Source organism: Echinops telfairi, unplaced genomic scaffold (assembly GCF_000313985.2).
Source record: "Echinops telfairi isolate 266 unplaced genomic scaffold, ASM31398v2 ScPeMD7_3533;HRSCAF=4204_1, whole genome shotgun sequence".
NCBI classification, from domain to species: domain Eukaryota; kingdom Metazoa; phylum Chordata; class Mammalia; order Afrosoricida; family Tenrecidae; genus Echinops; species Echinops telfairi.
This window is the reverse complement of record NW_022107432.1, coordinates 31,759,114-31,768,218: the sequence shown is the minus strand read 5'-3', so window position 1 is coordinate 31,768,218 and position 9,105 is coordinate 31,759,114.

Below are 9,105 nucleotides of genomic sequence, written 5' to 3'. Positions count from 1 at the left end.
TGCAGTTAAAATGCCAGGCCTGGGCATTAACCTGTCCTATGAAAGCTTCTAGTCTCATGATGGAGACACAGACTGTGGCCTTGATGAACTTCTAGTCTTGTCACAAAACCAAAGTAGAAAGTTAAGAGAATGAGGAAATATAGTTCTTATTGTTGTTACGGGCCCCAGAGTTGATTCCGACTCACAGCGAGCGAGCCTCGTAATCATTGCTATGTTTGAGCCCTTTGTTACAGCCATGGTGTCAGTCGTCTCATTGAGAGCCTTCTTCTTTTACCCCTACTTTCCCAGCACGATCATCTTTGCCAGGGATGGGTCTTTCTGGATAACACGTCCAAAGTATGTGAGACACAATCTCCCCATCCTCCCTTCTAAGGGACAGTCCGGCTGTACTTCTTCCAAAACAGATTTCTTGGTTCTCTGGAAGCCCACTGTACTTTCAGTATTCTTCACCAACACCACAATTCAAATGCATCGTTCTTTGGTATTCCTTGATTTATTATCCAACTAGCATATGCATATGAGGCGGTTCGAAAGATCATGGCTTTGGTCAGGGGCACATTAGTCCTCAAAGTTAAATCTTTGCTCTTTAACACTTGAAAAAGGTTGTTTTTGTTTTTTGTTTTTTTAAGGTCTTTTGTAGCAGATTTACGTGGTTTGATTTCTTGACTGCTGCTTCCAAGGAGCATGGATTGTGGATCTTCGTAAAAGGAAATCCTCAACAACTTCAACCTTTGCTTCATTTATGAAGATGCTGTCTATCAGTCCAGTTGTGAGGATTTTTGTCACATTTATGTTGAAGCATGTTGTGGTTTGAATGTGTCCCCCAAATTTTGTGTTGTAAATCCTAACTTCCGTGCCTGTGATTCTAAGTCCATTTGGGAATGAATTGTCTGTTATGTTAAATAAGCAGGATTAGTGAAGGCTTATTAGAACAGAGAAAAGAGGAGAGAAATAAGCTCAGAAGGGGCAAGAGAATGGCAAGCCATGTGCAGATCGCCCAGGGGCAGAAGCCCAAGTGACAAGGGCCTTCTCCCAAGCCAACGGCGAGACAAAGCCTGCCTTCACCTACAGCTTGCACCTGAATTAGACCTTCTAGCTTTTAAACAGCGAGAGGGTCCATTTCTGTTGTCAAAGCCAGCTAGAGGTGATATTTTAATCACAGCAGCGCTCAGTAGCTAAGACACGGCTGTTTCGAGTTGTCTCCTACAAGTGTATCTATATGCACATTCATGTACAGATTTTTGCGTGGATATCAATTTTTATTTTGTTAGTTCAAATGTCTAGAACTGGGATTCTGGGTCATATCAAAGGAATATATTTAAGTATTGAAGAAACAACCAAATTTATGTTCCACGGTGGCTGCACTATTTTACATTTCTACCAATAATGTATGAGAGAATGAGTTTCACCATACCCTCATTATCATTCTTTTGCCAAAATTGTGAGGATTCGATCAAACTGTTTGGTAAGTGTGTTGTTTAGAGCCTATAGATATCTATTGGCCCCATGCCATTTTTTTCAAAAGGCTGTCCTTATTGTACGGAACTGCCATTTCTCTTTGTCCCGAGTGAACTGACAATGGTTGTGCAAGTTCGTCGCTAGGTTCTCTATTGTGTTCCACTGACCTGATGTGCAGCAGCTCCACCAACATCACCCAGTCCTGCTTGCTGTAGCTACACAGTAAGGCTGCACATCGGTAAAGTGATCTCTCCCACTTCATTCTTCTTTTTCAAAATTGTTTTAGCCGTTCCAGTTTCTTTGCTTTCCCATTTTAGAATTTTAGAATTGGAGTCTCTATAAAACTCTTGCACGATTTTTTATAAGAATTTGATTAAGCCTATGTATTATTTGGGGGAGAACTGACATGTTTAATACTGAGTCTTCCAATCCATTTACACAACATCTCTCCCCAAATTTAGGACTTTAAAAAGATTTATTATTGCTCTTATAAGCATACAAGTCCTGGGCAAATTTTGTTATATATATATGTGTATATATATATTAATTGTGAGTATTATTTCATCATTAAATTTGGTTTCAAGTGCTCAATGCTATCATATATGTGTGTGTGTGTATGCACACACACAAAAGCCAATTCAATATATCTATCTAGATACTCAGATATAAATTTAATTGATTTTGCATGTAATTATATACACATATGTATATTACATGTATACATATATGTGTGTGTATATGATCTTGCATTCCGTGAACTTGCTCAACTCATTTGAGGAGGTTTGGGTTTTTTACATAAATCTTTTTTTTTTCTTTTTTTGCAAATGGGAACAGTTTTCTTTCTTTTAAACTTTTATTAGCTTTTCTTAAGCTTAACTTACTCCCAAGCCACAAGTTTGTGCTTCTCCAGCTTCTTCTGGGCGATCTTTTTCTTCTGTGCAACCTGCTCTTCTGGTTTAGGAACAATCTGCTCCTTTGCAGCCGGGATCACTTCAATGTGCCGGGAGCTCAAAGCTCGGCGCGCGTCTTGGGGGCTTGGTTCACTTGGATGTGCTCAATAACATCAAAAGCATCCACATGTACACCCTTCAGTTCGGTGTCATTCTATGCATTCTTAAGCACATGCAGCAAGAATTCAGCACTCTTTGGGGGCACGAACCCTGGGTTCAACCCCCCTGTTTGCACACCTTCCTGATCCACCGTTGTAACGTTGCAAGGGCACACATTGCTTCTGCTAAGTAATGTCTTGCAAATATTTGGTGGCTTTCCGGATATGCATACCCTTGATGGCGGGGGAAGTTTCCCGAGTGTTCTTAAAATGGACCTAAAGACTCGACCTTCTTGATTGACATGGTGCTGTGGGTTTTTCTGGGTCAAGTGAGCCGCGAACCATTTTGGCAGGTCACCCCGGGCCCTCCGGGAAGAGGAAGAGTGGTGAGTTCTGGGAGAATTCATTGTCACTCCACTTCTCTCTTCCTTCTTTCTTTATTTATGAGTAAAATGCCTTCTGCTGCCCTTTCTTGCCTTATTGTGTTTCTCAGGACTTCCAATTCTACATCAAATAAAAGTGGTGAGCAGGTAGTCTCGCCTTACTCCCTTCATAGGGGAAAAGCAGTCAATCTGTTATAACTAAGTATAATATTAGTTGCATTTTAATAATAGATTTCCTCCATTATGAGGATATTTCTTGCTTACTCCTATGTTTCTGAGCATTTTATCATGAGTGTGTATTGAATTTTACCAATTGCTTTTTCTCAATCAATGGATACGATCATGTGCTTTTCCTTCCTTAGTTTGTTCATATGGCAGATTAAAGTGCTACACGTGGAATTAACCTTGGAAACCTAGACTAAATCCCAATTGATCATGTGGTTTAACCCAACTGCTGAATACTATTTTCTCATATGCTATTAATGATTTTTGTGTCTATATTAACTTAATTATCCCAATTTTACTTTTCCATTTATATTGATCCATTTATAGCTCTGAGTTTTACACGGCTGTTTTCTTGGGAATCTAAGTAATACTGGCCTCATAAAATTAATTTGGAAGTGTTTTCTTTTTCCCATTTCTGAGAGGGCGTATGGAATTGGTGTTCATTCTTCTTTAAATGTTCGGTGAACGTCTCCATGGAACCCAGATGAGTCTGAAGACTTCTTTTTTAAGGAGCTTGCTTTCCCAGCTATAATTTATGCAACAGAAGGTATCTTTTTCCAGAAACAATATTGTCTGGAAGTCCAGCTGACATTTTAGCTTTGCCAGATTTCCAGAAACCAGCAAGAAAATTAATCTAAGGTCAAATTTGCCACAGAGGAGAAAAGCTATTATGAAACACTTATCAACAAGAGTCAACAGCTAATTTTTCTGCATTTAAAACATCACTTACATTTTAGAAACTTAGTTTAAGAGCATATTCTATACTTTGCTTAGTTACCTTTAAAAAAAGGCACGACAATACCTTGCATTAAAAAACATGAAGCATCTTAAAACAGAAAACCATTTAAATGAGTGAATTTGGTCAAACACACGATAACCCCAAAATCAGATGGTGAACACGGGAAAGTGGATTTTTGCAACTGTGCTGAGGCTGGAATGTAACAACATCTTCTAATTTGACCTCCCTAGCCTTTACCTTGGTGGCAGAGTGGTTAACGCATTGGCCTGTTAGCTGCAAGGTCAGCAGTTCAAAACCACCAGCTGCTCCTTGGGAGAAAGATGAGGCTTTCCTCTGCTAATTTGATCTCCCTATGGGGCCAATGTGAATTTATTCTAAGCTTTTCATATTCTCTGCTATTAGATTGAGATCTCTATGGGTTTTTGTGTGGCCATTGTTGGTGGCTCCTCTCTGGTGTCTGTCCTAGTCTTGTATGGGGAACCAGGGGTTGAAGGAAATACAAGGATAGGAATGGGATTGATGATTATCAGGGCCATGGAGGGAGAAGGAGGGAGCAATGAGGCATCAGAGGGGAAAAGTTCCAAAATTGATTATGATGATGATTGCACAGTTCCTCTCAATATGAACGGACCATTGAATTATATGCTATGTTAATTATAACTGAATTTTTAAAATGCTGGGAAAACGTTCAAGTGATTAAATAAGCAAAAAAGTAGTGGAAGCCTCCTGAGTCAGCAAACGCTGGACCTTTCACATGCTGTGTGAATAGTCCAGGCTGCAACATCCGTGAAGAATAAATGCCATCGACCACAAGATGGAAGCCTAGTCCAGCTTATGCTATATGGTTGGAAAAAGCAAAGGAAGGAGAGATCCTTCAGAACCTTTGAAATATTTGCCTTTAAACACAATGTAGAAAGCAAAACAATTGTCCCAAGCCAAGGCTGTATTTGTGGGTGGAATGTTTCGAGGGTTTTGCACTACAGACTCATTCTCAGAATTCATGTATTACAGAGCTAAGGAGCCTCGATGGAGAATTACAGTTCCTACTTTCTGGTTTCCTTTATCAAGAACGCAATGGAAATACAATGATGATCTAGTGAATGCCAAGTTATCAGGGAGTTAATTGGTCTCTAGATATGATTTACAATGATATCTATTACTACTAGTATTTTGATTGGTGAAAGAATATATATACATATATATGTATATATATAGACATTTATTAAAACCAGTCACAATCTTCTAGCCTATTTCTCACCTTTATTTTTACATTAAAAATTTCCAAATTCAAAAATATCCTCAGAAATCAATATATATAAAGCTATTGTCTATCGTCACTCTTGTTTTCTAAAGACTTTTCCAGCATTGATTCCCTATGTATTATTCCATGTAAGTCTTGAAATTACTTCTTTTTCAGACGATATTTACCCTCTTCCATTTCCTCCTATTCAAATGTGATCATTTCACAAATTTCCCACTTGCGTTCTGAGATTGGCCCTTGCTATCAAGGAAGACAAGAGCCCTCTTTTTCTCATCTGTTTGGTTTTTTGGGGGGGTGTGAAAATTTTATTTACTCATCCATAACATTGAGACTTAAATTTTTACGTACTAAGGGCTTTAAAAAGGAGGTGGCTACTAGTCAGGCTGCTAACTGCAGGGTCAGTGGTTTGAAACCCCCAGCCACTCCCTGGGCGAAAGATGAGGCTTTCTACTCCCATAAAGAGTTACAGTCCTGGAAGCCCACAGGGGCAGTTCTACCCTGTCTGATAGGACTACTATGAGTGGCATTGACTGCATGGTGGTGAGAAGGACTTTAATAAATTATCATTTTCTACAACCTTCCTCATCCCATCAATCAAGAAGCCCTAGTGATTTCTTCTTCATATCTCTTAGCTTCTTGTTTGCACTGCTCCTGTCTTCTGAAGTCTGTACAAGTGCTCTATGAGTTTAGAATCTAGCTGCTTTACTATTTCTCACCCAATACACTAAAGAACCGGTCTTCAAGACTTCAGTCCCTCAAGCTCAAAAGGTAAGACTGGAGAAGGACTGCTATGCAGACATGCTTATAATCGACAGAACTGTGCAAAGGTCATGGTTTAAGGGAGAAACATTTCCACATAAGGTGACCTGTTGCCAAGAAAATGGTGGCAGGATTAAGAGCACGCTTGTTGAGACACGGCCAGTTCTCAAAGCTCCAGCTTGTAAGTTACCTCCTACATCTTCAATAGGAAGACTTCAGTATCTTGAAGACTCTGACTGGTGGGGAACAAAGAGGAGATCGCAAGTTCAAGTTAAGAGGCAAGACTCTAAGACCTCAAACCTTGCAAATACTAATTATTAAAACTCTCAACTTGACTGTCTAATGGGAGAGGAATCTCATGTCTAAGTCAGCGGTTCTCAACCTGTGGGTCGAGACCCCTTTGGGGGTCGAACAACCCTTTCACAGGGGTCGCCCAATTCATAATAGTAGCAAAATTATACTTATGAAGTAGCAACGAAAATAATTTTATGGTTGGGGAGGTCACCACAACATGATGAACTGTATTAAAGGGTGGCGCATTAGGAAGGTTGAGAACCACTGGTCTAAGCCCTCGCTCAAATACTGCCCCCTAAATATTTTCCTGGGTTCTATGACTGTATGTTACATTAAGGCTTTTTTGCCTTAAATTTTTTCATTCACATCTATGGTCTTTTCTGTATCTTAATAACAGACACACACACACACACACACACACACACAAACTCACTGCCACTGAGTTTACTCTAACTCATACCTACCCTGTATAGCATTTTGGAGGCTGTAAACCTTGATGGGAACAGAGTCCTAAACTTTTTTGCTGATCAGCTGGTGAGTTTGAACCACCAACCTTGTGCTTAGCAGTTCCTTGCTTACCCCCCAGTGCCATTTCCCAGACTTTATTTTTGTTCTCAGGCCTCTGAATGTGGCTTAGGTTTGCCAGGGAAGTTTATTATTATCAGACTTGGAAGGTGGGCATTGGCAGAGTCACCTCATGCAGGGGACACCTGGGTTTCACAGACATGAGTTTGGCAGCAGCCTTGTGTTTCTCAGGCGTCCCACCCCCTCGGGACTGGCTCTACAGGAACTGTGACATCTGCAGTGGCTTCCTGAAAGTTCCTGTCCTCCTGAAGTCACGGGTCTACATTGGCTCCTGCTCCTCAAGCCTTCCTTTCAGTTACAAGACAGAATCCCCTGCGACATGTTCAATTCTATTTAAAATGCTGACAGTGATTTCTGGGGGGTCTTGTTTGTTTGTTTGAGTTTGTTTTACCATGTATGGTCACCAAGCAGACGTGTCTCGGGGACCCTGAGAGATGCCCTCACATTCACAGGAAGTTAGGGTTTGGACCATAATAGAGGAACCTTACCAGTGTACACACGGCAGTTGTTCTCCAACCACAGAGAACAGGAACTGAAAGTCTGTTCTAATGCTTCTCAGAATGAATAGCCTCATGAGAGAACCAGTCAGTATTTTAGGTCGAAAAACATCATCAGTTGCCGAGTGACACCTTGGATTCAAGGAGTCAAAATTCTATCTCAATATGCAAACTATCTTTCTGCAGAATTCCTTTGAATTTCCAGTATCTTTGCAGAGTACTTCCTAAAAAGCAGCCATTGGGACATCCAGCAAAGGGCAAGCATAGAAAAATTCACTTGTTTTTGCCCCCAAGGAGATGATATGAGTAAAACACACACAGGATGGGACTTGTGACACGGATTGATCCTGTAGAATTCTCATTTGGCCCATCCTCCTGCCCCCAGGAAATAGATTCCACGATAAGTCTAGGAAAGACCCTGAGTGACAGAGGCGTCAATGTTACAGGATATTCAAAACCCTTAGAGGTGATCAGTTCATGAGGGGTTCTCAAGGGTTTGGGGTTTTTTTTTAATCATGTTATTGGGGGCTCATACAACTCTCTTCACAATCCATCCCTCCATCCATTCTGTCCGGCACATTTGTACATCCGTTGCCCTCATCATTTTCTCTCTCAAGGGTTTTTGCCATGACTGTTTGTGAGCGAAGCTGCAGAACGGAATAAGATCATGTATATAAAAAAAAGAAGGATCACGTGTCATGACTGATATTAAACGATGGGCTCACGAGCTGAGGGCTGCCTCACTGCCAAGTTTGTCTTCATTCACAATATTTAGACCTCAAGTCCTTCGATGGTCCTTTCTCTGTGTGCTTCAACAGACCTCTTCCTTTGCACTGGCTTTTCAGAAACGGGAAGATCTGCGTTTCATGACATTCACTGTTCTCTTTGGTTGGCGAACATTGAGATACAGTTTTGAAATAATAACCACAATAAGTCTGTGACAAGGCAGAGGGAAGACGAAGCCCGCCTGCAGTTGATTGTCTCCGGCATTCCTAGTAAAATGCGCTCTCCTTTCAGTAGTCCGCCAGCTGAGTTGAGCTGAGTCCTCAAAGGAGACGTGCCTCCTACATCCTAGTCCCAGCTCTGCTCACATGAGGGCTGGGGTTAGGAGCAGTAGGTCCTTATTTCCTGCCCACTGGTGTTGGTAACGGGAGAAAGATGAGGCCCATCAAGAGTTACAGACCCTCGGAAACCCACAGCGGCACTTCTGTCCTGTTCTACAGGATCGCTATGAGTCAGTATTGATGTCATGGCAGTCAGTTAGGGGTTTTTTGTTGTTGTTGTTATTTTTTGGTTGTCAGTAACCCCTGTCTGTGTCTCAGGGGTAGCTCTCCATCCATCACCACTCATGGGAATGCTGAAGCTTGGGGTTTCTCCTGTGATACTTTGTAAGGACAACACATTTCCAGGTACCCCACACTCTTGAGTGGAGGAGAAACATGAAGCAATAACGCTGTCAGCCTCGCACCACCAGGATTCAGACATCGTCTGTGGCCTGCCAGTTTACTGCCTGTCCGATGACCTCTCACCCATCAGTAAACTGCCCAGCGGTCACAGCACAGAGGCATGCTCTGTACAAGGCACTAGGTTTAGGATGTTTCCATTGATTCTGTTCTCACTAAGGTGCTTCAGATAAATTCCATTCCGGGGCTTAATTTGGGATGGAAAAGTCTGTGAGTGATTATTACTCAATATTGCCCCAAACGTTCTCATTTGTGTTTGCTTATTTCTTTTATTAAGAACTTTATTTCTAAGGGTGCATGGGGGAAAGGGGAGGAGGAAGGGAAGGGGAGGGGGGGGAAAAAAAAAAAGGAAAATCCAGGAACCCAAGAGGAAAGAGAATTTTGGGAATAATG